At 55.2% G+C, this 21,818-nt stretch overlaps 40 non-coding genes and 3 pseudogenes across 40 annotated transcripts; all 43 read left to right on the top strand.

Annotated features, from left to right (window-relative positions):
• The first annotated feature begins 240 nt into the window (after positions 1–240).
• LOC140586069 (U2 spliceosomal RNA) lies at positions 241–479 on the top strand (annotated as a pseudogene).
• Positions 480–923: 444 nt separating this feature from the next.
• LOC140586258 (U5 spliceosomal RNA) lies at positions 924–1,037 on the top strand. The gene has a single exon (XR_011988122.1). It is a non-coding gene; the product is annotated as a U5 spliceosomal RNA (small nuclear RNA).
• Positions 1,038–1,232: 195 nt separating this feature from the next.
• Positions 1,233–1,424, top strand: LOC140585978 (U2 spliceosomal RNA). The gene has a single exon (XR_011987915.1). It is a non-coding gene; the product is annotated as a U2 spliceosomal RNA (small nuclear RNA).
• Positions 1,425–1,868: 444 nt separating this feature from the next.
• LOC140586257 (U5 spliceosomal RNA) lies at positions 1,869–1,982 on the top strand. The gene has a single exon (XR_011988121.1). It is a non-coding gene; the product is annotated as a U5 spliceosomal RNA (small nuclear RNA).
• Positions 1,983–2,177: 195 nt separating this feature from the next.
• Positions 2,178–2,369, top strand: LOC140585877 (U2 spliceosomal RNA). The gene has a single exon (XR_011987814.1). It is a non-coding gene; the product is annotated as a U2 spliceosomal RNA (small nuclear RNA).
• Positions 2,370–2,799: 430 nt separating this feature from the next.
• On the top strand, positions 2,800–2,913 carry LOC140586256 (U5 spliceosomal RNA). The gene has a single exon (XR_011988120.1). It is a non-coding gene; the product is annotated as a U5 spliceosomal RNA (small nuclear RNA).
• A 195-nt stretch (positions 2,914–3,108) lies between these two features.
• Positions 3,109–3,300, top strand: LOC140585876 (U2 spliceosomal RNA). Its single transcript, XR_011987813.1, has one exon. It is a non-coding gene; the product is annotated as a U2 spliceosomal RNA (small nuclear RNA).
• A 439-nt stretch (positions 3,301–3,739) lies between these two features.
• LOC140586255 (U5 spliceosomal RNA) lies at positions 3,740–3,853 on the top strand. Its single transcript, XR_011988119.1, has one exon. It is a non-coding gene; the product is annotated as a U5 spliceosomal RNA (small nuclear RNA).
• Positions 3,854–4,048: 195 nt separating this feature from the next.
• LOC140585977 (U2 spliceosomal RNA) lies at positions 4,049–4,240 on the top strand. The gene has a single exon (XR_011987914.1). It is a non-coding gene; the product is annotated as a U2 spliceosomal RNA (small nuclear RNA).
• Positions 4,241–4,651: 411 nt separating this feature from the next.
• LOC140586254 (U5 spliceosomal RNA) lies at positions 4,652–4,765 on the top strand. Its single transcript, XR_011988118.1, has one exon. It is a non-coding gene; the product is annotated as a U5 spliceosomal RNA (small nuclear RNA).
• Positions 4,766–6,111: 1,346 nt separating this feature from the next.
• Positions 6,112–6,351, top strand: LOC140586072 (U2 spliceosomal RNA; annotated as a pseudogene).
• A 444-nt stretch (positions 6,352–6,795) lies between these two features.
• On the top strand, positions 6,796–6,909 carry LOC140586253 (U5 spliceosomal RNA). The gene has a single exon (XR_011988117.1). It is a non-coding gene; the product is annotated as a U5 spliceosomal RNA (small nuclear RNA).
• A 195-nt stretch (positions 6,910–7,104) lies between these two features.
• Positions 7,105–7,296, top strand: LOC140585976 (U2 spliceosomal RNA). The gene has a single exon (XR_011987913.1). It is a non-coding gene; the product is annotated as a U2 spliceosomal RNA (small nuclear RNA).
• Positions 7,297–7,739: 443 nt separating this feature from the next.
• LOC140586252 (U5 spliceosomal RNA) lies at positions 7,740–7,853 on the top strand. Its single transcript, XR_011988116.1, has one exon. It is a non-coding gene; the product is annotated as a U5 spliceosomal RNA (small nuclear RNA).
• Positions 7,854–8,048: 195 nt separating this feature from the next.
• LOC140585875 (U2 spliceosomal RNA) lies at positions 8,049–8,240 on the top strand. Its single transcript, XR_011987812.1, has one exon. It is a non-coding gene; the product is annotated as a U2 spliceosomal RNA (small nuclear RNA).
• A 435-nt stretch (positions 8,241–8,675) lies between these two features.
• On the top strand, positions 8,676–8,789 carry LOC140586250 (U5 spliceosomal RNA). Its single transcript, XR_011988114.1, has one exon. It is a non-coding gene; the product is annotated as a U5 spliceosomal RNA (small nuclear RNA).
• Positions 8,790–8,984: 195 nt separating this feature from the next.
• Positions 8,985–9,176, top strand: LOC140585874 (U2 spliceosomal RNA). Its single transcript, XR_011987811.1, has one exon. It is a non-coding gene; the product is annotated as a U2 spliceosomal RNA (small nuclear RNA).
• Positions 9,177–9,611: 435 nt separating this feature from the next.
• LOC140586249 (U5 spliceosomal RNA) lies at positions 9,612–9,725 on the top strand. Its single transcript, XR_011988113.1, has one exon. It is a non-coding gene; the product is annotated as a U5 spliceosomal RNA (small nuclear RNA).
• Positions 9,726–9,920: 195 nt separating this feature from the next.
• LOC140585873 (U2 spliceosomal RNA) lies at positions 9,921–10,112 on the top strand. The gene has a single exon (XR_011987810.1). It is a non-coding gene; the product is annotated as a U2 spliceosomal RNA (small nuclear RNA).
• Positions 10,113–10,532: 420 nt separating this feature from the next.
• Positions 10,533–10,646, top strand: LOC140586248 (U5 spliceosomal RNA). Its single transcript, XR_011988112.1, has one exon. It is a non-coding gene; the product is annotated as a U5 spliceosomal RNA (small nuclear RNA).
• Positions 10,647–10,841: 195 nt separating this feature from the next.
• On the top strand, positions 10,842–11,033 carry LOC140585871 (U2 spliceosomal RNA). Its single transcript, XR_011987808.1, has one exon. It is a non-coding gene; the product is annotated as a U2 spliceosomal RNA (small nuclear RNA).
• Positions 11,034–11,456: 423 nt separating this feature from the next.
• LOC140586247 (U5 spliceosomal RNA) lies at positions 11,457–11,570 on the top strand. The gene has a single exon (XR_011988111.1). It is a non-coding gene; the product is annotated as a U5 spliceosomal RNA (small nuclear RNA).
• Positions 11,571–11,765: 195 nt separating this feature from the next.
• LOC140585870 (U2 spliceosomal RNA) lies at positions 11,766–11,957 on the top strand. The gene has a single exon (XR_011987807.1). It is a non-coding gene; the product is annotated as a U2 spliceosomal RNA (small nuclear RNA).
• A 443-nt stretch (positions 11,958–12,400) lies between these two features.
• Positions 12,401–12,514, top strand: LOC140586246 (U5 spliceosomal RNA). The gene has a single exon (XR_011988110.1). It is a non-coding gene; the product is annotated as a U5 spliceosomal RNA (small nuclear RNA).
• A 195-nt stretch (positions 12,515–12,709) lies between these two features.
• On the top strand, positions 12,710–12,901 carry LOC140585869 (U2 spliceosomal RNA). Its single transcript, XR_011987806.1, has one exon. It is a non-coding gene; the product is annotated as a U2 spliceosomal RNA (small nuclear RNA).
• A 425-nt stretch (positions 12,902–13,326) lies between these two features.
• Positions 13,327–13,440, top strand: LOC140586245 (U5 spliceosomal RNA). Its single transcript, XR_011988109.1, has one exon. It is a non-coding gene; the product is annotated as a U5 spliceosomal RNA (small nuclear RNA).
• A 195-nt stretch (positions 13,441–13,635) lies between these two features.
• Positions 13,636–13,827, top strand: LOC140585868 (U2 spliceosomal RNA). Its single transcript, XR_011987805.1, has one exon. It is a non-coding gene; the product is annotated as a U2 spliceosomal RNA (small nuclear RNA).
• Positions 13,828–14,273: 446 nt separating this feature from the next.
• On the top strand, positions 14,274–14,387 carry LOC140586244 (U5 spliceosomal RNA). The gene has a single exon (XR_011988108.1). It is a non-coding gene; the product is annotated as a U5 spliceosomal RNA (small nuclear RNA).
• A 195-nt stretch (positions 14,388–14,582) lies between these two features.
• LOC140585867 (U2 spliceosomal RNA) lies at positions 14,583–14,774 on the top strand. Its single transcript, XR_011987804.1, has one exon. It is a non-coding gene; the product is annotated as a U2 spliceosomal RNA (small nuclear RNA).
• A 446-nt stretch (positions 14,775–15,220) lies between these two features.
• LOC140586243 (U5 spliceosomal RNA) lies at positions 15,221–15,334 on the top strand. Its single transcript, XR_011988107.1, has one exon. It is a non-coding gene; the product is annotated as a U5 spliceosomal RNA (small nuclear RNA).
• Positions 15,335–15,529: 195 nt separating this feature from the next.
• Positions 15,530–15,721, top strand: LOC140585866 (U2 spliceosomal RNA). Its single transcript, XR_011987803.1, has one exon. It is a non-coding gene; the product is annotated as a U2 spliceosomal RNA (small nuclear RNA).
• A 430-nt stretch (positions 15,722–16,151) lies between these two features.
• Positions 16,152–16,265, top strand: LOC140586242 (U5 spliceosomal RNA). The gene has a single exon (XR_011988106.1). It is a non-coding gene; the product is annotated as a U5 spliceosomal RNA (small nuclear RNA).
• Positions 16,266–16,460: 195 nt separating this feature from the next.
• LOC140585985 (U2 spliceosomal RNA) lies at positions 16,461–16,663 on the top strand (annotated as a pseudogene).
• Positions 16,664–17,105: 442 nt separating this feature from the next.
• Positions 17,106–17,219, top strand: LOC140586241 (U5 spliceosomal RNA). Its single transcript, XR_011988105.1, has one exon. It is a non-coding gene; the product is annotated as a U5 spliceosomal RNA (small nuclear RNA).
• Positions 17,220–17,414: 195 nt separating this feature from the next.
• Positions 17,415–17,606, top strand: LOC140585865 (U2 spliceosomal RNA). Its single transcript, XR_011987802.1, has one exon. It is a non-coding gene; the product is annotated as a U2 spliceosomal RNA (small nuclear RNA).
• A 447-nt stretch (positions 17,607–18,053) lies between these two features.
• LOC140586239 (U5 spliceosomal RNA) lies at positions 18,054–18,167 on the top strand. Its single transcript, XR_011988103.1, has one exon. It is a non-coding gene; the product is annotated as a U5 spliceosomal RNA (small nuclear RNA).
• Positions 18,168–18,362: 195 nt separating this feature from the next.
• LOC140585864 (U2 spliceosomal RNA) lies at positions 18,363–18,554 on the top strand. The gene has a single exon (XR_011987801.1). It is a non-coding gene; the product is annotated as a U2 spliceosomal RNA (small nuclear RNA).
• A 434-nt stretch (positions 18,555–18,988) lies between these two features.
• LOC140586238 (U5 spliceosomal RNA) lies at positions 18,989–19,102 on the top strand. The gene has a single exon (XR_011988102.1). It is a non-coding gene; the product is annotated as a U5 spliceosomal RNA (small nuclear RNA).
• A 195-nt stretch (positions 19,103–19,297) lies between these two features.
• Positions 19,298–19,489, top strand: LOC140585863 (U2 spliceosomal RNA). Its single transcript, XR_011987800.1, has one exon. It is a non-coding gene; the product is annotated as a U2 spliceosomal RNA (small nuclear RNA).
• A 442-nt stretch (positions 19,490–19,931) lies between these two features.
• LOC140586237 (U5 spliceosomal RNA) lies at positions 19,932–20,045 on the top strand. Its single transcript, XR_011988101.1, has one exon. It is a non-coding gene; the product is annotated as a U5 spliceosomal RNA (small nuclear RNA).
• A 195-nt stretch (positions 20,046–20,240) lies between these two features.
• LOC140585862 (U2 spliceosomal RNA) lies at positions 20,241–20,432 on the top strand. Its single transcript, XR_011987799.1, has one exon. It is a non-coding gene; the product is annotated as a U2 spliceosomal RNA (small nuclear RNA).
• A 447-nt stretch (positions 20,433–20,879) lies between these two features.
• LOC140586236 (U5 spliceosomal RNA) lies at positions 20,880–20,993 on the top strand. The gene has a single exon (XR_011988100.1). It is a non-coding gene; the product is annotated as a U5 spliceosomal RNA (small nuclear RNA).
• A 195-nt stretch (positions 20,994–21,188) lies between these two features.
• LOC140585860 (U2 spliceosomal RNA) lies at positions 21,189–21,380 on the top strand. Its single transcript, XR_011987797.1, has one exon. It is a non-coding gene; the product is annotated as a U2 spliceosomal RNA (small nuclear RNA).
• Positions 21,381–21,818: the final 438 nt, after the last annotated feature.

Below are 21,818 nucleotides of genomic sequence, written 5' to 3'. Positions count from 1 at the left end.
ATTTTCTGCTATATTTATGGATTTAATACTGTTTTAATGGGTGTTGTAATGTTTTGAGTAGTTTCATATTTTAAGATTTGTATGTTATAAGGTGTCTTGTATTATTATGGCAGTAATATGTTTTTGTTAATTATGCTGTTGGATTAAGTTTGTGGGTATAAATGGGTTTTGATATGTGCTATTTTGATTAGTATTGATGTGGGTTTGTTTTAGTTAGTATGTGGAAAATGTTGGGTTTTTATAGTTTTATGTGTTGTTCTTAGATTGTAAGCAGAAATGTTGAATAAAGATGAATAAAAAAAAAAAAAAAAAAAAAAAAAAAAAATCTGTTCTTATCAGTTTAATATCTGATACGTCCCCCATGGAGGGGACCACATATTAAACGGATTTTTGGAACAGGGAGCCGGAAGTGGGGCTTGCCCCGTCCGCTCCACGCATCGACCCGGTATTGCAGTGCTTCCGGGAATGGTGCACCTCTACTGCCCCCTGTTGTCGAAAGGCAGAACTGACTGACTGACTGACTGACTGACTGACTGACTGACTGACTGACTGACTGACTGAGTGAGTGAGTGAGTGACTAATAGACTGAGTGCTGTGAGGGGGGGGGCCCTGTCTGTGCGTGGCCCCCGTTTCCCGCCGTTTTTCTTTTTTTCTTTTTTTTTTTTTTTTTTTTTTTTTTAAAGGAAGGTGACACACTGTTTGTGCGGTGGACAGCTGCGCTGAGGTAAGGCATGATGTCATCTTTGCCTTTTGAATTTCCCCTCATGTTTGTTAAAATGATTGCTGTCTTTTGAGAGGACAGGAGGACAGGGAGGAGTCGGGGCCCCGAGGACGGCGGCTGCGACGCCCCTGGGCATTCTACTCCGAGCGGGGGCGTCACGCAGGCCCGGCTAACGGCGACGGGCTTGGCGGCGGCCCCATATCGACTCGGGTCTCTCTTCATCCCGTATAAATCTTTCGCCTTTTACTAAAGATTTCCGTGGAGAGGGATAGCGATGAGTTCATGGTATTTTTGGAGGCTCTGCCCAAGCAGAGCTGCACTGCTGCTGTCAAAGGAAGACTGGGCCCGGCTTAGCGGCTGGCGTTAGGTGCCCGGTGGCGCGGCTGTGGTCTCCCTGGATCACGCGTGGACTCGCCGGGCGACACCTGCCAGAGGGGCTGGTGAGGGCTGAGCCGCGCCAGCTCCGTCGGCATCCCGCATGCCGGCGCCCGGCGGGGCGCAATTTGTGGGTATCGCTTCTCGGCCTTTTGGCTAAGATCAAGTGTAGTATCTGTTCTTATCAGTTTAATATCTGATACGTCCCCCATGGAGGGGACCACATATTAAACGGATTTTTGGAACAGGGAGCCGGAAGTGGGGCTTGCCCCGTCCGCTCCACGCATCGACCCGGTATTGCAGTGCTTCCGGGAATGGTGCACTTCTACTGCCCCCTGTTGTCGAAAGGCAGAACTGACTGACTGACTGACTGACTGACTGACTGACTGACTGACTGACTGACTGAGTGAGTGAGTGAGTGAGTGACTAATAGACTGAGTGCTGTGAGGGGGGGGGCCCTGTCTGTGCGTGGCCCCCGTTTCCCGCCGTTTTTCTTTTTTTTTTTTTTTTTTTTTTTTTTTTTTTTTTAAAGGAAGGTGACACACTGTTTGTGCGGTGGACAGCTGCGCTGAGGTAAGGCATGATGTCATCTTTGCCTTTTGAATTTCCCCTCATGTTTGTTAAAATGATTGCTGTCTTTTGAGAGGACAGGAGGACAGGGAGGAGTCGGGGCCCCGAGGACGGCGGCTGCGACGCCCCTGGGCATTCTACTCCGAGCGGGGGCGTCACGCAGGCCCGGCTAACGGCGACGGGCTTGGCGGCGGCCCCATATCGACTCGGGTCTCTCTTCATCCCGTATAAATCTTTCGCCTTTTACTAAAGATTTCCGTGGAGAGGGATAGCGATGAGTTCATGGTATTTTTGGAGGCTCTGCCCAAGCAGAGCTGCACTGCTGCTGTCAAAGGAAGACTGGGCCCGGCTTAGCGGCTGGCGTTAGGTGCCCGGTGGCGCGGCTGTGGTCTCCCTGGATCACGCGTGGACTCGCCGGGCGACACCTGCCAGAGGGGCTGGTGAGGGCTGAGCCGCGCCAGCTCCGTCGGCATCCCGCATGCCGGCGCCCGGCGGGGCGCAATTTGTGGGTATCGCTTCTCGGCCTTTTGGCTAAGATCAAGTGTAGTATCTGTTCTTATCAGTTTAATATCTGATACGTCCCCCATGGAGGGGACCACATATTAAACGGATTTTTGGAACAGGGAGCCGGAAGTGGGGCTTGCCCCGTCCGCTCCACGCATCGACCCGGTATTGCAGTGCTTCCGGGAATGGTGCACCTCTACTGCCCCCTGTTGTCGAAAGGCAGAACTGACTGACTGACTGACTGACTGACTGACTGACTGACTGACTGAGTGAGTGAGTGAGTGACTAATAGACTGAGTGCTGTGAGGGGGGGGGCCCTGTCTGTGCGTGGCCCCCGTTTCCCGCCGTTTTTCTTTTTTTTTTTTTTTTTTTTTTTTTTTTTTTTAAAGGAAGGTGACACACTGTTTGTGCGGTGGACAGCTGCGCTGAGGTAAGGCATGATGTCATCTTTGCCTTTTGAATTTCCCCTCATGTTTGTTAAAATGATTGCTGTCTTTTGAGAGGACAGGAGGACAGGGAGGAGTCGGGGCCCCGAGGACGGCGGCTGCGACGCCCCTGGGCATTCTACTCCGAGCGGGGGCGTCACGCAGGCCCGGCTAACGGCGACGGGCTTGGCGGCGGCCCCATATCGACTCGGGTCTCTCTTCATCCCGTATAAATCTTTCGCCTTTTACTAAAGATTTCCGTGGAGAGGGATAGCGATGAGTTCATGGTATTTTTGGAGGCTCTGCCCAAGCAGAGCTGCACTGCTGCTGTCAAAGGAAGACTGGGCCCGGCTTAGCGGCTGGCGTTAGGTGCCCGGTGGCGCGGCTGTGGTCTCCCTGGATCACGCGTGGACTCGCCGGGCGACACCTGCCAGAGGGGCTGGTGAGGGCTGAGCCGCGCCAGCTCCGTCGGCATCCCGCATGCCGGCGCCCGGCGGGGCGCAATTTGTGGGTATCGCTTCTCGGCCTTTTGGCTAAGATCAAGTGTAGTATCTGTTCTTATCAGTTTAATATCTGATACGTCCCCCATGGAGGGGACCACATATTAAACGGATTTTTGGAACAGGGAGCCGGAAGTGGGGCTTGCCCCGTCCGCTCCACGCATCGACCCGGTATTGCAGTGCTTCCGGGAATGGTGCACCTCTACTGCCCCCTGTTGTCGAAAGGCAGAACTGACTGACTGACTGACTGACTGACTGACTGACTGACTGACTGACTGACTGACTGAGTGAGTGAGTGAGTGACTAATAGACTGAGTGCTGTGAGGGGGGGGGCCCTGTCTGTGCGTGGCCCCCGTTTCCCGCCGTTTTTCTTTTTTTTTTTTTTTTTTTTTTTTTTTTTAAAGGAAGGTGACACACTGTTTGTGCGGTGGACAGCTGCGCTGAGGTAAGGCATGATGTCATCTTTGCCTTTTGAATTTCCCCTCATGTTTGTTAAAATGATTGCTGTCTTTTGAGAGGACAGGAGGACAGGGAGGAGTCGGGGCCCCGAGGACGGCGGCTGCGACGCCCCTGGGCATTCTACTCCGAGCGGGGGCGTCACGCAGGCCCGGCTAACGGCGACGGGCTTGGCGGCGGCCCCATATCGACTCGGGTCTCTCTTCATCCCGTATAAATCTTTCGCCTTTTACTAAAGATTTCCGTGGAGAGGGATAGCGATGAGTTCATGGTATTTTTGGAGGCTCTGCCCAAGCAGAGCTGCACTGCTGCTGTCAAAGGAAGACTGGGCCCGGCTTAGCGGCTGGCGTTAGGTGCCCGGTGGCGCGGCTGTGGTCTCCCTGGATCACGCGTGGACTCGCCGGGCGACACCTGCCAGAGGGGCTGGTGAGGGCTGAGCCGCGCCAGCTCCGTCGGCATCCCGCATGCCGGCGCCCGGCGGGGCGCAATTTGTGGGTATCGCTTCTCGGCCTTTTGGCTAAGATCAAGTGTAGTATCTGTTCTTATCAGTTTAATATCTGATACGTCCCCCATGGAGGGGACCACATATTAAACGGATTTTTGGAACAGGGAGCCGGAAGTGGGGCTTGCCCCGTCCGCTCCACGCATCGACCCGGTATTGCAGTGCTTCCGGGAATGGTGCACTTCTACTGCCCCCTGTTGTCGAAAGGCAGAACTGACTGACTGACTGACTGACTGAGTGAGTGAGTGAGTGACTAATAGACTGAGTGCTGTGAGGGGGGGGGCCCTGTCTGTGCGTGGCCCCCGTTTCCCGCCGTTTTTCTTTTTTTTTTTTTTTTTTTTTTTTTTTTTTTTTAAAGGAAGGTGACACACTGTTTGTGCGGTGGACAGCTGCGCTGAGGTAAGGCATGATGTCATCTTTGCCTTTTGAATTTCCCCTCATGTTTGTTAAAATGATTGCTGTCTTTTGAGAGGACAGGAGGACAGGGAGGAGTCGGGGCCCCGAGGACGGCGGCTGCGACGCCCCTGGGCATTCTACTCCGAGCGGGGGCGTCACGCAGGCCCGGCTAACGGCGACGGGCTTGGCGGCGGCCCCATATCGACTCGGGTCTCTCTTCATCCCGTATAAATCTTTCGCCTTTTACTAAAGATTTCCGTGGAGAGGGATAGCGATGAGTTCATGGTATTTTTGGAGGCTCTGCCCAAGCAGAGCTGCACTGCTGCTGTCAAAGGAAGACTGGGCCCGGCTTAGCGGCTGGCGTTAGGTGCCCGGTGGCGCGGCTGTGGTCTCCCTGGATCACGCGTGGACTCGCCGGGCGACACCTGCCAGAGGGGCTGGTGAGGGCTGAGCCGCGCCAGCTCCGTCGGCATCCCGCATGCCGGCGCCCGGCGGGGCGCAATTTGTGGGTATCGCTTCTCGGCCTTTTGGCTAAGATCAAGTGCTGCTTTTTGGAGGGATTTTTATTGCCAGGTTTTTTAGTGGAGGCAACAGCGAACCTAAAGCGTGACCAGCAGGTGGCTTGACCGCCGCTGCCACGGGGCTAGCTGTTGTCTCCTTTTAGCGCTTTTTTTTATTTTGGGTAGCCCTTGCAAGCCTAAGGTGCAGGTTCGGGTGGCTTGACCGCCGTTCCCGCAGGGTGAGCTTGGGGTTTTATTTCCAGCTTTTATTAGTTTAGGCACCCAGCTAGGACACGTCGACTCCCTGCCCGGCTCCCGAGGACTCTCTTGCCCACCATCGCCAGGATGTCCGGGAGCCCACACAGGACCGTCGTAGTCATCCGGCATACAGCAGCCTTCAAGTGGACTCACCAGGAGGAACCGGAGAGTTTCCCGGAGAGACTGTGCTTCATCCGGGAGGTGCTCTTCGGCCTCCTGGGACTCACCATGGAAGACACTGCCGGGCTGCGCTGAGATGCACGGGGGAGCCGAGAGGGGAGCTGGGAACACCGAGGCTCAGCCCTTCGCCAGTGCCGATGGGGAGTCCACGGCCTCCAGTGCTTCTGTGGAGTCCCCAGGTAAGGGTCCATTGGCCGTGGCTGAAAAGCGCGCAACCTCTCCCTCCAGGTTTGTCCAAAGCAGGAGGAGGAAGAAGGCCCGGAGGAACGAGAACACTGCTTTAGGCCGAGAAGCGATTTCCCCTTTTGAGCAGATGGACTTACTAAGTGTTCTGGTCTCCCCACTTGAGAGACGGTCTTATCCAGTGCAGCAGGACATTGCAAATGAATGTTCTTTTTTAGCCACTGTTGAGTCTGGGGGAGACCTTAGTTTTAATGGGGATATGTCTGAGGATGATAATGTTTTACCTTTTTAAAGATTTTAGATTTTCTGCTATATTTATGGATTTAATACTGTTTTAATGGGTGTTGTAATGTTTTGAGTAGTTTCATATTTTAAGATTTGTATGTTATAAGGTGTCTTGTATTATTATGGCAGTAATATGTTTTTGTTAATTATGCTGTTGGATTAAGTTTGTGGGTATAAATGGGTTTTGATATGTGCTATTTTGATTAGTATTGATGTGGGTTTGTTTTAGTTAGTATGTGGAAAATGTTGGGTTTTTATAGTTTTATGTGTTGTTCTTAGATTGTAAGCAGAAATGTTGAATAAAGATGAATAAAAAAAAAAAAAAAAAAAAAAAAAAAAAAATCTGTTCTTATCAGTTTAATATCTGATACGTCCCCCATGGAGGGGACCACATATTAAACGGATTTTTGGAACAGGGAGCCGGAAGTGGGGCTTGCCCCGTCCGCTCCACGCATCGACCCGGTATTGCAGTGCTTCCGGGAATGGTGCACCTCTACTGCCCCCTGTTGTCGAAAGGCAGAACTGACTGACTGACTGACTGACTGACTGACTGACTGACTGACTGACTGACTGACTGAGTGAGTGAGTGAGTGACTAATAGACTGAGTGCTGTGAGGGGGGGGGCCCTGTCTGTGCGTGGCCCCCGTTTCCCGCCGTTTTTCTTTTTTTCTTTTTTTTTTTTTTTTTTTTTTTTTTAAAGGAAGGTGACACACTGTTTGTGCGGTGGACAGCTGCGCTGAGGTAAGGCATGATGTCATCTTTGCCTTTTGAATTTCCCCTCATGTTTGTTAAAATGATTGCTGTCTTTTGAGAGGACAGGAGGACAGGGAGGAGTCGGGGCCCCGAGGACGGCGGCTGCGACGCCCCTGGGCATTCTACTCCGAGCGGGGGCGTCACGCAGGCCCGGCTAACGGCGACGGGCTTGGCGGCGGCCCCATATCGACTCGGGTCTCTCTTCATCCCGTATAAATCTTTCGCCTTTTACTAAAGATTTCCGTGGAGAGGGATAGCGATGAGTTCATGGTATTTTTGGAGGCTCTGCCCAAGCAGAGCTGCACTGCTGCTGTCAAAGGAAGACTGGGCCCGGCTTAGCGGCTGGCGTTAGGTGCCCGGTGGCGCGGCTGTGGTCTCCCTGGATCACGCGTGGACTCGCCGGGCGACACCTGCCAGAGGGGCTGGTGAGGGCTGAGCCGCGCCAGCTCCGTCGGCATCCCGCATGCCGGCGCCCGGCGGGGCGCAATTTGTGGGTATCGCTTCTCGGCCTTTTGGCTAAGATCAAGTGTAGTATCTGTTCTTATCAGTTTAATATCTGATACGTCCCCCATGGAGGGGACCACATATTAAACGGATTTTTGGAACAGGGAGCCGGAAGTGGGGCTTGCCCCGTCCGCTCCACGCATCGACCCGGTATTGCAGTGCTTCCGGGAATGGTGCACTTCTACTGCCCCCTGTTGTCGAAAGGCAGAACTGACTGACTGACTGACTGACTGACTGACTGACTGACTGACTGACTGACTGAGTGAGTGAGTGAGTGAGTGACTAATAGACTGAGTGCTGTGAGGGGGGGGGCCCTGTCTGTGCGTGGCCCCCGTTTCCCGCCGTTTTTCTTTTTTTTTTTTTTTTTTTTTTTTTTTTTTTTTAAAGGAAGGTGACACACTGTTTGTGCGGTGGACAGCTGCGCTGAGGTAAGGCATGATGTCATCTTTGCCTTTTGAATTTCCCCTCATGTTTGTTAAAATGATTGCTGTCTTTTGAGAGGACAGGAGGACAGGGAGGAGTCGGGGCCCCGAGGACGGCGGCTGCGACGCCCCTGGGCATTCTACTCCGAGCGGGGGCGTCACGCAGGCCCGGCTAACGGCGACGGGCTTGGCGGCGGCCCCATATCGACTCGGGTCTCTCTTCATCCCGTATAAATCTTTCGCCTTTTACTAAAGATTTCCGTGGAGAGGGATAGCGATGAGTTCATGGTATTTTTGGAGGCTCTGCCCAAGCAGAGCTGCACTGCTGCTGTCAAAGGAAGACTGGGCCCGGCTTAGCGGCTGGCGTTAGGTGCCCGGTGGCGCGGCTGTGGTCTCCCTGGATCACGCGTGGACTCGCCGGGCGACACCTGCCAGAGGGGCTGGTGAGGGCTGAGCCGCGCCAGCTCCGTCGGCATCCCGCATGCCGGCGCCCGGCGGGGCGCAATTTGTGGGTATCGCTTCTCGGCCTTTTGGCTAAGATCAAGTGTAGTATCTGTTCTTATCAGTTTAATATCTGATACGTCCCCCATGGAGGGGACCACATATTAAACGGATTTTTGGAACAGGGAGCCGGAAGTGGGGCTTGCCCCGTCCGCTCCACGCATCGACCCGGTATTGCAGTGCTTCCGGGAATGGTGCACCTCTACTGCCCCCTGTTGTCGAAAGGCAGAACTGACTGACTGACTGACTGACTGACTGACTGACTGACTGACTGACTGAGTGAGTGAGTGAGTGACTAATAGACTGAGTGCTGTGAGGGGGGGGGCCCTGTCTGTGCGTGGCCCCCGTTTCCCGCCGTTTTTCTTTTTTTTTTTTTTTTTTTTTTTTTTTTTTTTTAAAGGAAGGTGACACACTGTTTGTGCGGTGGACAGCTGCGCTGAGGTAAGGCATGATGTCATCTTTGCCTTTTGAATTTCCCCTCATGTTTGTTAAAATGATTGCTGTCTTTTGAGAGGACAGGAGGACAGGGAGGAGTCGGGGCCCCGAGGACGGCGGCTGCGACGCCCCTGGGCATTCTACTCCGAGCGGGGGCGTCACGCAGGCCCGGCTAACGGCGACGGGCTTGGCGGCGGCCCCATATCGACTCGGGTCTCTCTTCATCCCGTATAAATCTTTCGCCTTTTACTAAAGATTTCCGTGGAGAGGGATAGCGATGAGTTCATGGTATTTTTGGAGGCTCTGCCCAAGCAGAGCTGCACTGCTGCTGTCAAAGGAAGACTGGGCCCGGCTTAGCGGCTGGCGTTAGGTGCCCGGTGGCGCGGCTGTGGTCTCCCTGGATCACGCGTGGACTCGCCGGGCGACACCTGCCAGAGGGGCTGGTGAGGGCTGAGCCGCGCCAGCTCCGTCGGCATCCCGCATGCCGGCGCCCGGCGGGGCGCAATTTGTGGGTATCGCTTCTCGGCCTTTTGGCTAAGATCAAGTGTAGTATCTGTTCTTATCAGTTTAATATCTGATACGTCCCCCATGGAGGGGACCACATATTAAACGGATTTTTGGAACAGGGAGCCGGAAGTGGGGCTTGCCCCGTCCGCTCCACGCATCGACCCGGTATTGCAGTGCTTCCGGGAATGGTGCACCTCTACTGCCCCCTGTTGTCGAAAGGCAGAACTGACTGACTGACTGACTGACTGACTGACTGACTGACTGACTGACTGACTGAGTGAGTGAGTGAGTGACTAATAGACTGAGTGCTGTGAGGGGGGGGGCCCTGTCTGTGCGTGGCCCCCGTTTCCCGCCGTTTTTCTTTTTTTTTTTTTTTTTTTTTTTTTTTTTAAAGGAAGGTGACACACTGTTTGTGCGGTGGACAGCTGCGCTGAGGTAAGGCATGATGTCATCTTTGCCTTTTGAATTTCCCCTCATGTTTGTTAAAATGATTGCTGTCTTTTGAGAGGACAGGAGGACAGGGAGGAGTCGGGGCCCCGAGGACGGCGGCTGCGACGCCCCTGGGCATTCTACTCCGAGCGGGGGCGTCACGCAGGCCCGGCTAACGGCGACGGGCTTGGCGGCGGCCCCATATCGACTCGGGTCTCTCTTCATCCCGTATAAATCTTTCGCCTTTTACTAAAGATTTCCGTGGAGAGGGATAGCGATGAGTTCATGGTATTTTTGGAGGCTCTGCCCAAGCAGAGCTGCACTGCTGCTGTCAAAGGAAGACTGGGCCCGGCTTAGCGGCTGGCGTTAGGTGCCCGGTGGCGCGGCTGTGGTCTCCCTGGATCACGCGTGGACTCGCCGGGCGACACCTGCCAGAGGGGCTGGTGAGGGCTGAGCCGCGCCAGCTCCGTCGGCATCCCGCATGCCGGCGCCCGGCGGGGCGCAATTTGTGGGTATCGCTTCTCGGCCTTTTGGCTAAGATCAAGTGTAGTATCTGTTCTTATCAGTTTAATATCTGATACGTCCCCCATGGAGGGGACCACATATTAAACGGATTTTTGGAACAGGGAGCCGGAAGTGGGGCTTGCCCCGTCCGCTCCACGCATCGACCCGGTATTGCAGTGCTTCCGGGAATGGTGCACCTCTACTGCCCCCTGTTGTCGAAAGGCAGAACTGACTGACTGACTGACTGACTGACTGACTGAGTGAGTGAGTGAGTGACTAATAGACTGAGTGCTGTGAGGGGGGGGGCCCTGTCTGTGCGTGGCCCCCGTTTCCCGCCGTTTTTCTTTTTTTTTTTTTTTTTTTTTTTTTTTTTTTTTTAAAGGAAGGTGACACACTGTTTGTGCGGTGGACAGCTGCGCTGAGGTAAGGCATGATGTCATCTTTGCCTTTTGAATTTCCCCTCATGTTTGTTAAAATGATTGCTGTCTTTTGAGAGGACAGGAGGACAGGGAGGAGTCGGGGCCCCGAGGACGGCGGCTGCGACGCCCCTGGGCATTCTACTCCGAGCGGGGGCGTCACGCAGGCCCGGCTAACGGCGACGGGCTTGGCGGCGGCCCCATATCGACTCGGGTCTCTCTTCATCCCGTATAAATCTTTCGCCTTTTACTAAAGATTTCCGTGGAGAGGGATAGCGATGAGTTCATGGTATTTTTGGAGGCTCTGCCCAAGCAGAGCTGCACTGCTGCTGTCAAAGGAAGACTGGGCCCGGCTTAGCGGCTGGCGTTAGGTGCCCGGTGGCGCGGCTGTGGTCTCCCTGGATCACGCGTGGACTCGCCGGGCGACACCTGCCAGAGGGGCTGGTGAGGGCTGAGCCGCGCCAGCTCCGTCGGCATCCCGCATGCCGGCGCCCGGCGGGGCGCAATTTGTGGGTATCGCTTCTCGGCCTTTTGGCTAAGATCAAGTGTAGTATCTGTTCTTATCAGTTTAATATCTGATACGTCCCCCATGGAGGGGACCACATATTAAACGGATTTTTGGAACAGGGAGCCGGAAGTGGGGCTTGCCCCGTCCGCTCCACGCATCGACCCGGTATTGCAGTGCTTCCGGGAATGGTGCACCTCTACTGCCCCCTGTTGTCGAAAGGCAGAACTGACTGACTGACTGACTGACTGACTGACTGACTGAGTGAGTGAGTGAGTGACTAATAGACTGAGTGCTGTGAGGGGGGGGGCCCTGTCTGTGCGTGGCCCCCGTTTCCCGCCGTTTTTCTTTTTTTTTTTTTTTTTTTTTTTTTTTTTTTTTAAAGGAAGGTGACACACTGTTTGTGCGGTGGACAGCTGCGCTGAGGTAAGGCATGATGTCATCTTTGCCTTTTGAATTTCCCCTCATGTTTGTTAAAATGATTGCTGTCTTTTGAGAGGACAGGAGGACAGGGAGGAGTCGGGGCCCCGAGGACGGCGGCTGCGACGCCCCTGGGCATTCTACTCCGAGCGGGGGCGTCACGCAGGCCCGGCTAACGGCGACGGGCTTGGCGGCGGCCCCATATCGACTCGGGTCTCTCTTCATCCCGTATAAATCTTTCGCCTTTTACTAAAGATTTCCGTGGAGAGGGATAGCGATGAGTTCATGGTATTTTTGGAGGCTCTGCCCAAGCAGAGCTGCACTGCTGCTGTCAAAGGAAGACTGGGCCCGGCTTAGCGGCTGGCGTTAGGTGCCCGGTGGCGCGGCTGTGGTCTCCCTGGATCACGCGTGGACTCGCCGGGCGACACCTGCCAGAGGGGCTGGTGAGGGCTGAGCCGCGCCAGCTCCGTCGGCATCCCGCATGCCGGCGCCCGGCGGGGCGCAATTTGTGGGTATCGCTTCTCGGCCTTTTGGCTAAGATCAAGTGTAGTATCTGTTCTTATCAGTTTAATATCTGATACGTCCCCCATGGAGGGGACCACATATTAAACGGATTTTTGGAACAGGGAGCCGGAAGTGGGGCTTGCCCCGTCCGCTCCACGCATCGACCCGGTATTGCAGTGCTTCCGGGAATGGTGCACCTCTACTGCCCCCTGTTGTCGAAAGGCAGAACTGACTGACTGACTGACTGACTGACTGACTGACTGACTGACTGACTGACTGACTGAGTGAGTGAGTGAGTGACTAATAGACTGAGTGCTGTGAGGGGGGGGGCCCTGTCTGTGCGTGGCCCCCGTTTCCCGCCGTTTTTCTTTTTTTTTTTTTTTTTTTTTTTTTTTTTTTTTAAAGGAAGGTGACACACTGTTTGTGCGGTGGACAGCTGCGCTGAGGTAAGGCATGATGTCATCTTTGCCTTTTGAATTTCCCCTCATGTTTGTTAAAATGATTGCTGTCTTTTGAGAGGACAGGAGGACAGGGAGGAGTCGGGGCCCCGAGGACGGCGGCTGCGACGCCCCTGGGCATTCTACTCCGAGCGGGGGCGTCACGCAGGCCCGGCTAACGGCGACGGGCTTGGCGGCGGCCCCATATCGACTCGGGTCTCTCTTCATCCCGTATAAATCTTTCGCCTTTTACTAAAGATTTCCGTGGAGAGGGATAGCGATGAGTTCATGGTATTTTTGGAGGCTCTGCCCAAGCAGAGCTGCACTGCTGCTGTCAAAGGAAGACTGGGCCCGGCTTAGCGGCTGGCGTTAGGTGCCCGGTGGCGCGGCTGTGGTCTCCCTGGATCACGCGTGGACTCGCCGGGCGACACCTGCCAGAGGGGCTGGTGAGGGCTGAGCCGCGCCAGCTCCGTCGGCATCCCGCATGCCGGCGCCCGGCGGGGCGCAATTTGTGGGTATCGCTTCTCGGCCTTTTGGCTAAGATCAAGTGTAGTATCTGTTCTTATCAGTTTAATATCTGATACGTCCCCCATGGAGGGGACCACATATTAAACGGATTTTTGGAACAGGGAGCCGGAAGTGGGGCTTGCCCCGTCCGCTCCACGCATCGACCCGGTATTGCAGTGCTTCCGGGAATGGTGCACCTCTACTGCCCCCTGTTGTCGAAAGGCAGAACTGACTGACTGACTGACTGACTGACTGACTGACTGAGTGAGTGAGTGAGTGACTAATAGACTGAGTGCTGTGAGGGGGGGGGCCCTGTCTGTGCGTGGCCCCCGTTTCCCGCCGTTTTTCTTTTTTTTTTTTTTTTTTTTTTTTTTTTTTTTTTTAAAGGAAGGTGACACACTGTTTGTGCGGTGGACAGCTGCGCTGAGGTAAGGCATGATGTCATCTTTGCCTTTTGAATTTCCCCTCATGTTTGTTAAAATGATTGCTGTCTTTTGAGAGGACAGGAGGACAGGGAGGAGTCGGGGCCCCGAGGACGGCGGCTGCGACGCCCCTGGGCATTCTACTCCGAGCGGGGGCGTCACGCAGGCCCGGCTAACGGCGACGGGCTTGGCGGCGGCCCCATATCGACTCGGGTCTCTCTTCATCCCGTATAAATCTTTCGCCTTTTACTAAAGATTTCCGTGGAGAGGGATAGCGATGAGTTCATGGTATTTTTGGAGGCTCTGCCCAAGCAGAGCTGCACTGCTGCTGTCAAAGGAAGACTGGGCCCGGCTTAGCGGCTGGCGTTAGGTGCCCGGTGGCGCGGCTGTGGTCTCCCTGGATCACGCGTGGACTCGCCGGGCGACACCTGCCAGAGGGGCTGGTGAGGGCTGAGCCGCGCCAGCTCCGTCGGCATCCCGCATGCCGGCGCCCGGCGGGGCGCAATTTGTGGGTATCGCTTCTCGGCCTTTTGGCTAAGATCAAGTGTAGTATCTGTTCTTATCAGTTTAATATCTGATACGTCCCCCATGGAGGGGACCACATATTAAACGGATTTTTGGAACAGGGAGCCGGAAGTGGGGCTTGCCCCGTCCGCTCCACGCATCGACCCGGTATTGCAGTGCTTCCGGGAATGGTGCACCTCTACTGCCCCCTGTTGTCGAAAGGCAGAACTGACTGACTGACTGACTGACTGACTGACTGACTGACTGACTGACTGACTGACTGACTGAGTGAGTGAGTGAGTGACTAATAGACTGAGTGCTGTGAGGGGGGGGGCCCTGTCTGTGCGTGGCCCCCGTTTCCCGCCGGTTTTCTTTTTTTTTTTTTTTTTTTTTTTTTTTTTTTTAAAGGAAGGTGACACACTGTTTGTGCGGTGGACAGCTGCGCTGAGGTAAGGCATGATGTCATCTTTGCCTTTTGAATTTCCCCTCATGTTTGTTAAAATGATTGCTGTCTTTTGAGAGGACAGGAGGACAGGGAGGAGTCGGGGCCCCGAGGACGGCGGCTGCGACGCCCCTGGGCATTCTACTCCGAGCGGGGGCGTCACGCAGGCCCGGCTAACGGCGACGGGCTTGGCGGCGGCCCCATATCGACTCGGGTCTCTCTTCATCCCGTATAAATCTTTCGCCTTTTACTAAAGATTTCCGTGGAGAGGGATAGCGATGAGTTCATGGTATTTTTGGAGGCTCTGCCCAAGCAGAGCTGCACTGCTGCTGTCAAAGGAAGACTGGGCCCGGCTTAGCGGCTGGCGTTAGGTGCCCGGTGGCGCGGCTGTGGTCTCCCTGGATCACGCGTGGACTCGCCGGGCGACACCTGCCAGAGGGGCTGGTGAGGGCTGAGCCGCGCCAGCTCCGTCGGCATCCCGCATGCCGGCGCCCGGCGGGGCGCAATTTGTGGGTATCGCTTCTCGGCCTTTTGGCTAAGATCAAGTGTAGTATCTGTTCTTATCAGTTTAATATCTGATACGTCCCCCATGGAGGGGACCACATATTAAACGGATTTTTGGAACAGGGAGCCGGAAGTGGGGCTTGCCCCGTCCGCTCCACGCATCGACCCGGTATTGCAGTGCTTCCGGGAATGGTGCACCTCTACTGCCCCCTGTTGTCGAAAGGCAGAACTGACTGACTGACTGACTGACTGACTGACTGACTGACTGACTGACTGACTGACTGACTGACTGAGTGAGTGAGTGACTAATAGACTGAGTGCTGTGAGGGGGGGGGCCCTGTCTGTGCGTGGCCCCCGTTTCCCGCCGGTTTTCTTTTTTTTTTTTTTTTTTTTTTTTTTTTTTTTAAAGGAAGGTGACACACTGTTTGTGCGGTGGACAGCTGCGCTGAGGTAAGGCATGATGTCATCTTTGCCTTTTGAATTTCCCCTCATGTTTGTTAAAATGATTGCTGTCTTTTGAGAGGACAGGAGGACAGGGAGGAGTCGGGGCCCCGAGGACGGCGGCTGCGACGCCCCTGGGCATTCTACTCCGAGCGGGGGCGTCACGCAGGCCCGGCTAACGGCGACGGGCTTGGCGGCGGCCCCATATCGACTCGGGTCTCTCTTCATCCCGTATAAATCTTTCGCCTTTTACTAAAGATTTCCGTGGAGAGGGATAGCGATGAGTTCATGGTATTTTTGGAGGCTCTGCCCAAGCAGAGCTGCACTGCTGCTGTCAAAGGAAGACTGGGCCCGGCTTAGCGGCTGGCGTTAGGTGCCCGGTGGCGCGGCTGTGGTCTCCCTGGATCACGCGTGGACTCGCCGGGCGACACCTGCCAGAGGGGCTGGTGAGGGCTGAGCCGCGCCAGCTCCGTCGGCATCCCGCATGCCGGCGCCCGGCGGGGCGCAATTTGTGGGTATCGCTTCTCGGCCTTTTGGCTAAGATCAAGTGTAGTATCTGTTCTTATCAGTTTAATATCTGATACGTCCCCCATGGAGGGGACCACATATTAAACGGATTTTTGGAACAGGGAGCCGGAAGTGGGGCTTGCCCCGTCCGCTCCACGCATCGACCCGGTATTGCAGTGCTTCCGGGAATGGTGCACCTCTACTGCCCCCTGTTGTCGAAAGGCAGAACTGACTGACTGACTGACTGACTGACTGACTGACTGACTGACTGAGTGAGTGAGTGAGTGACTAATAGACTGAGTGCTGTGAGGGGGGGGGCCCTGTCTGTGCGTGGCCCCCGTTTCCCGCCGTTTTTCTTTTTTTTTTTTTTTTTTTTTTTTTTTTTTTTAAAGGAAGGTGACACACTGTTTGTGCGGTGGACAGCTGCGCTGAGGTAAGGCATGATGTCATCTTTGCCTTTTGAATTTCCCCTCATGTTTGTTAAAATGATTGCTGTCTTTTGAGAGGACAGGAGGACAGGGAGGAGTCGGGGCCCCGAGGACGGCGGCTGCGACGCCCCTGGGCATTCTACTCCGAGCGGGGGCGTCACGCAGGCCCGGCTAACGGCGACGGGCTTGGCGGCGGCCCCATATCGACTCGGGTCTCTCTTCATCCCGTATAAATCTTTCGCCTTTTACTAAAGATTTCCGTGGAGAGGGATAGCGATGAGTTCATGGTATTTTTGGAGGCTCTGCCCAAGCAGAGCTGCACTGCTGCTGTCAAAGGAAGACTGGGCCCGGCTTAGCGGCTGGCGTTAGGTGCCCGGTGGCGCGGCTGTGGTCTCCCTGGATCACGCGTGGACTCGCCGGGCGACACCTGCCAGAGGGGCTGGTGAGGGCTGAGCCGCGCCAGCTCCGTCGGCATCCCGCATGCCGGCGCCCGGCGGGGCGCAATTTGTGGGTATCGCTTCTCGGCCTTTTGGCTAAGATCAAGTGTAGTATCTGTTCTTATCAGTTTAATATCTGATACGTCCCCCATGGAGGGGACCACATATTAAACGGATTTTTGGAACATTTTTGGAACAGGGAGCCGGAAGTGGGGCTTGCCCCGTCCGCTCCACGCATCGACCCGGTATTGCAGTGCTTCCGGGAATGGTGCACCTCTACTGCCCCCTGTTGTCGAAAGGCAGACTGACTGACTGACTGACTGACTGACTGACTGACTGACTGACTGACTGACTGACTGAGTGAGTGAGTGAGTGACTAATAGACTGAGTGCTGTGAGGGGGGGGGCCCTGTCTGTGCGTGGCCCCCGTTTCCCGCCGTTTTTCTTTTTTTTTTTTTTTTTTTTTTTTTTTTTTTTTAAAGGAAGGTGACACACTGTTTGTGCGGTGGACAGCTGCGCTGAGGTAAGGCATGATGTCATCTTTGCCTTTTGAATTTCCCCTCATGTTTGTTAAAATGATTGCTGTCTTTTGAGAGGACAGGAGGACAGGGAGGAGTCGGGGCCCCGAGGACGGCGGCTGCGACGCCCCTGGGCATTCTACTCCGAGCGGGGGCGTCACGCAGGCCCGGCTAACGGCGACGGGCTTGGCGGCGGCCCCATATCGACTCGGGTCTCTCTTCATCCCGTATAAATCTTTCGCCTTTTACTAAAGATTTCCGTGGAGAGGGATAGCGATGAGTTCATGGTATTTTTGGAGGCTCTGCCCAAGCAGAGCTGCACTGCTGCTGTCAAAGGAAGACTGGGCCCGGCTTAGCGGCTGGCGTTAGGTGCCCGGTGGCGCGGCTGTGGTCTCCCTGGATCACGCGTGGACTCGCCGGGCGACACCTGCCAGAGGGGCTGGTGAGGGCTGAGCCGCGCCAGCTCCGTCGGCATCCCGCATGCCGGCGCCCGGCGGGGCGCAATTTGTGGGTATCGCTTCTCGGCCTTTTGGCTAAGATCAAGTGTAGTATCTGTTCTTATCAGTTTAATATCTGATACGTCCCCCATGGAGGGGACCACATATTAAACGGATTTTTGGAACAGGGAGCCGGAAGTGGGGCTTGCCCCGTCCGCTCCACGCATCGACCCGGTATTGCAGTGCTTCCGGGAATGGTGCACCTCTACTGCCCCCTGTTGTCGAAAGGCAGAACTGACTGACTGACTGACTGACTGACTGACTGACTGACTGACTGACTGACTGACTGACTGAGTGAGTGAGTGAGTGACTAATAGACTGAGTGCTGTGAGGGGGGGGGCCCTGTCTGTGCGTGGCCCCCGTTTCCCGCCGTTTTTCTTTTTTTTTTTTTTTTTTTTTTTTTTTTTTTTTAAAGGAAGGTGACACACTGTTTGTGCGGTGGACAGCTGCGCTGAGGTAAGGCATGATGTCATCTTTGCCTTTTGAATTTCCCCTCATGTTTGTTAAAATGATTGCTGTCTTTTGAGAGGACAGGAGGACAGGGAGGAGTCGGGGCCCCGAGGACGGCGGCTGCGACGCCCCTGGGCATTCTACTCCGAGCGGGGGCGTCACGCAGGCCCGGCTAACGGCGACGGGCTTGGCGGCGGCCCCATATCGACTCGGGTCTCTCTTCATCCCGTATAAATCTTTCGCCTTTTACTAAAGATTTCCGTGGAGAGGGATAGCGATGAGTTCATGGTATTTTTGGAGGCTCTGCCCAAGCAGAGCTGCACTGCTGCTGTCAAAGGAAGACTGGGCCCGGCTTAGCGGCTGGCGTTAGGTGCCCGGTGGCGCGGCTGTGGTCTCCCTGGATCACGCGTGGACTCGCCGGGCGACACCTGCCAGAGGGGCTGGTGAGGGCTGAGCCGCGCCAGCTCCGTCGGCATCCCGCATGCCGGCGCCCGGCGGGGCGCAATTTGTGGGTATCGCTTCTCGGCCTTTTGGCTAAGATCAAGTGTAGTATCTGTTCTTATCAGTTTAATATCTGATACGTCCCCCATGGAGGGGACCACATATTAAACGGATTTTTGGAACAGGGAGCCGGAAGTGGGGCTTGCCCCGTCCGCTCCACGCATCGACCCGGTATTGCAGTGCTTCCGGGAATGGTGCACCTCTACTGCCCCCTGTTGTCGAAAGGACAGAACTGACTGACTGACTGACTGACTGACTGACTGACTGACTGACTGACTGAGTGAGTGAGTGAGTGACTAATAGACTGAGTGCTGTGAGGGGGGGGGCCCTGTCTGTGCGTGGCCCCCGTTTCCCGCCGTTTTTTTTTTTTTTTTTTTTTTTTTTTTTTTTTTTTTAAAGGAAGGTGACACACTGTTTGTGCGGTGGACAGCTGCGCTGAGGTAAGGCATGATGTCATCTTTGCCTTTTGAATTTCCCCTCATGTTTGTTAAAATGATTGCTGTCTTTTGAGAGGACAGGAGGACAGGGAGGAGTCGGGGCCCCGAGGACGGCGGCTGCGACGCCCCTGGGCATTCTACTCCGAGCGGGGGCGTCACGCAGGCCCGGCTAACGGCGACGGGCTTGGCGGCGGCCCCATATCGACTCGGGTCTCTCTTCATCCCGTATAAATCTTTCGCCTTTTACTAAAGATTTCCGTGGAGAGGGATAGCGATGAGTTCATGGTATTTTTGGAGGCTCTGCCCAAGCAGAGCTGCACTGCTGCTGTCAAAGGAAGACTGGGCCCGGCTTAGCGGCTGGCGTTAGGTGCCCGGTGGCGCGGCTGTGGTCTCCCTGGATCACGCGTGGACTCGCCGGGCGACACCTGCCAGAGGGGCTGGTGAGGGCTGAGCCGCGCCAGCTCCGTCGGCATCCCGCATGCCGGCGCCCGGCGGGGCGCAATTTGTGGGTATCGCTTCTCGGCCTTTTGGCTAAGATCAAGTGTAGTATCTGTTCTTATCAGTTTAATATCTGATACGTCCCCCATGGAGGGGACCACATATTAAACGGATTTTTGGAACAGGGAGCCGGAAGTGGGGCTTGCCCCGTCCGCTCCACGCATCGACCCGGTATTGCAGTGCTTCCGGGAATGGTGCACCTCTACTGCCCCCTGTTGTCGAAAGCGAACAGAGACTGACTGACTGACTGACTGACTGACTGACTGACTGACTGACTGACTGACTGAGTGAGTGAGTGAGTGACTAATAGACTGAGTGCTGTGAGGGGGGGGGCCCTGTCTGTGCGTGGCCCCCGTTTCCCGCCGTTTTTCTTTTTTTTTTTTTTTTTTTTTTTTTTTTTTTTAAAGGAAGGTGACACACTGTTTGTGCGGTGGACAGCTGCGCTGAGGTAAGGCATGATGTCATCTTTGCCTTTTGAATTTCCCCTCATGTTTGTTAAAATGATTGCTGTCTTTTGAGAGGACAGGAGGACAGGGAGGAGTCGGGGCCCCGAGGACGGCGGCTGCGACGCCCCTGGGCATTCTACTCCGAGCGGGGGCGTCACGCAGGCCCGGCTAACGGCGACGGGCTTGGCGGCGGCCCCATATCGACTCGGGTCTCTCTTCATCCCGTATAAATCTTTCGCCTTTTACTAAAGATTTCCGTGGAGAGGGATAGCGATGAGTTCATGGTATTTTTGGAGGCTCTGCCCAAGCAGAGCTGCACTGCTGCTGTCAAAGGAAGACTGGGCCCGGCTTAGCGGCTGGCGTTAGGTGCCCGGTGGCGCGGCTGTGGTCTCCCTGGATCACGCGTGGACTCGCCGGGCGACACCTGCCAGAGGGGCTGGTGAGGGCTGAGCCGCGCCAGCTCCGTCGGCATCCCGCATGCCGGCGCCCGGCGGGGCGCAATTTGTGGGTATCGCTTCTCGGCCTTTTGGCTAAGATCAAGTGTAGTATCTGTTCTTATCAGTTTAATATCTGATACGTCCCCCATGGAGGGGACCACATATTAAACGGATTTTTGGAACAGGGAGCCGGAAGTGGGGCTTGCCCCGTCCGCTCCACGCATCGACCCGGTATTGCAGTGCTTCCGGGAATGGTGCACCTCTACTGCCCCCTGTTGTCGAAAGGCAGAACTGACTGACTGACTGACTGACTGACTGACTGACTGACTGACTGACTGACTGACTGACTGAGTGAGTGAGTGAGTGACTAATAGACTGAGTGCTGTGAGGGGGGGGGCCCTGTCTGTGCGTGGCCCCCGTTTCCCGCCGGTTTTCTTTTTTTTTTTTTTTTTTTTTTTTTTTTTTTTTAAAGGAAGGTGACACACTGTTTGTGCGGTGGACAGCTGCGCTGAGGTAAGGCATGATGTCATCTTTGCCTTTTGAATTTCCCCTCATGTTTGTTAAAATGATTGCTGTCTTTTGAGAGGACAGGAGGACAGGGAGGAGTCGGGGCCCCGAGGACGGCGGCTGCGACGCCCCTGGGCATTCTACTCCGAGCGGGGGCGTCACGCAGGCCCGGCTAACGGCGACGGGCTTGGCGGCGGCCCCATATCGACTCGGGTCTCTCTTCATCCCGTATAAATCTTTCGCCTTTTACTAAAGATTTCCGTGGAGAGGGATAGCGATGAGTTCATGGTATTTTTGGAGGCTCTGCCCAAGCAGAGCTGCACTGCTGCTGTCAAAGGAAGACTGGGCCCGGCTTAGCGGCTGGCGTTAGGTGCCCGGTGGCGCGGCTGTGGTCTCCCTGGATCACGCGTGGACTCGCCGGGCGACACCTGCCAGAGGGGCTGGTGAGGGCTGAGCCGCGCCAGCTCCGTCGGCATCCCGCATGCCGGCGCCCGGCGGGGCGCAATTTGTGGGTATCGCTTCTCGGCCTTTTGGCTAAGATCAAGTGTAGTATCTGTTCTTATCAGTTTAATATCTGATACGTCCCCCATGGAGGGGACCACATATTAAACGGATTTTTGGAACAGGGAGCCGGAAGTGGGGCTTGCCCCGTCCGCTCCACGCATCGACCCGGTATTGCAGTGCTTCCGGGAATGGTGCACCTCTACTGCCCCCTGTTGTCGAACAGAGACGAGACACTGACTGACTGACTGACTGACTGACTGACTGACTGACTGACTGACTGACTGAGTGAGTGAGTGAGTGACTAATAGACTGAGTGCTGTGAGGGGGGGGGCCCTGTCTGTGCGTGGCCCCCGTTTCCCGCCGTTTTTCTTTTTTTTTTTTTTTTTTTTTTTTTTTTTTTTTTAAGGAAGGTGACACACTGTTTGTGCGGTGGACAGCTGCGCTGAGGTAAGGCATGATGTCATCTTTGCCTTTTGAATTTCCCCTCATGTTTGTTAAAATGATTGCTGTCTTTTGAGAGGACAGGAGGACAGGGAGGAGTCGGGGCCCCGAGGACGGCGGCTGCGACGCCCCTGGGCATTCTACTCCGAGCGGGGGCGTCACGCAGGCCCGGCTAACGGCGACGGGCTTGGCGGCGGCC

Source organism: Paramormyrops kingsleyae, unplaced genomic scaffold, assembly GCF_048594095.1.
Source record: "Paramormyrops kingsleyae isolate MSU_618 unplaced genomic scaffold, PKINGS_0.4 ups35, whole genome shotgun sequence".
NCBI classification, from domain to species: domain Eukaryota; kingdom Metazoa; phylum Chordata; class Actinopteri; order Osteoglossiformes; family Mormyridae; genus Paramormyrops; species Paramormyrops kingsleyae.
This window is presented reverse-complemented; position numbering and strand designations above follow the sequence as displayed.